Source organism: Ciona intestinalis, chromosome 12 (assembly GCF_000224145.3).
Source record: "Ciona intestinalis chromosome 12, KH, whole genome shotgun sequence".
Lineage (NCBI taxonomy): Eukaryota > Metazoa > Chordata > Ascidiacea > Phlebobranchia > Cionidae > Ciona > Ciona intestinalis.
In genome coordinates this window covers 3,124,229-3,126,446 of record NC_020177.2, presented here as the reverse complement: position 1 = coordinate 3,126,446, position 2,218 = coordinate 3,124,229, and the positions used below count along the sequence as shown (strand labels likewise).

General features: G+C 36.1%; 1 protein-coding gene and 1 long non-coding RNA gene across 3 annotated transcripts in view; one reads left to right on the top strand and one right to left on the bottom strand.

Annotated features, from left to right (window-relative positions):
• LOC101242754 (wall-associated receptor kinase-like 5) overlaps positions 1-2,218 on the top strand; it is a 10,943-nt gene that overhangs the window by 341 nt on the left and 8,384 nt on the right. The window lies entirely within an intron of this gene.
• LOC113474774 overlaps positions 1-2,218 on the bottom strand; it is a 14,535-nt gene that overhangs the window by 8,048 nt on the left and 4,269 nt on the right. The window lies entirely within an intron of this gene.

Below are 2,218 nucleotides of genomic sequence, written 5' to 3'. Positions count from 1 at the left end.
TTTTACATCCATATATCAGAGCGCAATTTTCGTACAATGAACTTGGTTTTAAAACGCCTGTAGCCTATATGATTGTGNTTTATCCTGCGACTTATTGGCGCAAACACCGAAAGCTGGAAGGCGCCGAAAAATTGATCGACCATTTTCGACACGACAGACAAATTAATCGACGGATTTACAATTTACGTCTTCACATTAAATTAAATAAAAAAAAATTGCACAAAAAAATTCAGCTGTTGAATGGTGTTTCTATAAGCGGTTTACGCACGGGCGATTTCTGTACAATTTGTTTAAATAGAGGAAGCTAACGTTTCTGTAATAAATATGTTCCTAAAACTTGAAAAAATAGTTATCATTTTAGTTAATTTTTGCGAAAAACAACATCATTCCTTGGCGTCAAATTACAATAGTTAAATTGGGACAAATGTAAGACTAGTAAAACTTGTAAAAAAAACCTAAATGGTGTACTATATTTTTTCGGTGCTAGAGTGAAGAATCTTCCCCCCACGGCCCCACCTTATTTGCTTACCCCTAACCCCTAGGTTAGGGGGTTAGGTGTTGATGGTTAGGGGGTTAGTAGTTATAGACTGTAGTTAGTGGTTATAGTGTTTAGGGGTTAGCAAATAAGTTGGGGGGGGGGGGGAGATTCTTCACTCGCACCATTTTTTCAGTTCAGTTAAAACATTTTAGATTAGCATAGTAAAATTGGACTGTTATACCAAACAGCCACATGGATATAACAATTTGGCACGATCCAAAGGACCTTAAGTCAAGTTGTGATGAAACTGATGTTATTTGCAACGGTAGAAATGGAAACATTAGAAGAGGCGTTTCCAAAGCACTCGGGCATTTTGTCATCAAATGTTACCAAATAACTGGCACCCAAATATCAAATGATATTCTAAAAAAGAAAGTTTATAACTCGGCGACCATTTTGCATAGTTTGAGGCACGAGAATATAGTCAGTATATACGGTGTCACATCATGGGACCAATGCTATGCTGTTATAACACCTTATATGCCTGGTGGAAGTTTAAATTGCTTACTACGACGTGAAGTTGTGGTCGGACTTAAGCTACGTATTGCTCGAGACATAAGTGCTGGCATAGTGTACCTGCATTCCATAAAGAAAAGTAATGGACAGATAGTTACTCATGGCTCAATCAAACCAAGCAACATTTTACTTGGACCAAATTTAAGAGCAATGATTACCGATTTTGATGCTGCGCAAATTGCAACCTGCACTGGCCATCGAAGTGATGAGACTGATCTAGGCTCATTACCTACTAATGCTATAGTGTATTCTGCACCAGAGAGAATCACACATATTTTCAGCTTGTATAAGCCGCATATGGATGTATACAGCTTTGGGACAATTCTATATGAACTGATCCTACAGAGAGCACCATATTACAACATTGATCAGGCAGGAATCTCACAATACATTATTCATAACTCTCCAGATATGACCCCATTTGATGACCTCCGAGAGCAGAATGAGATATTGCAATGCTTAGTTGATGAAATGAAGAAATGCATTACAAGAGATGGGGAAAGGCCTAGCATTGTAGATGTACATGATAATCTAGATGAGGTAAACCACAACCAGAATCACTTAGAAATAGCAATAAAAGCTCATGATCTGATGGTGTCACTTAAAATGTATGATGTCCCATATAACACTGCTACTGAAAGAACCTCGATCCAAAAATTCGTCTTTCCGTTTAGGTCTATTCCCAGAGACTAAAACTTAAATATCCATGTATGGTTTAAAATGTATTGCCCTACGTATAAATGTATTTTACATAAAAAGATGAATGAATAAAACTTATTTTACCCTTGCCTGGCCGGCCGTGACAGTCCTCATAACATTGGTGTTCTGTTTTATACACCTTACTCTTCAGAGATACCATTTGATCTTTAGAGCTATTATAAGATTATTTTCAATGTATGGCTGACAATTTAGACAACCCTTAATGGACCACTGAATTGAAGAAATTAAACAGCTGTTTATTGTATTGTGCAAACACATAATAATAGTAACGTGACTGGTCACTGTTAACATGTAACCTTTTTGCTAAGGGAAGGTGCTCTAACCACTGCATTTAATGCAATAATATTTATTAAAAAAATTATAAAGTTAACTTTAACTGCTATATTACCATTAAGGAATTAAATTTTATGATTCACATTCAATACATTTCATATAAAAAATTCT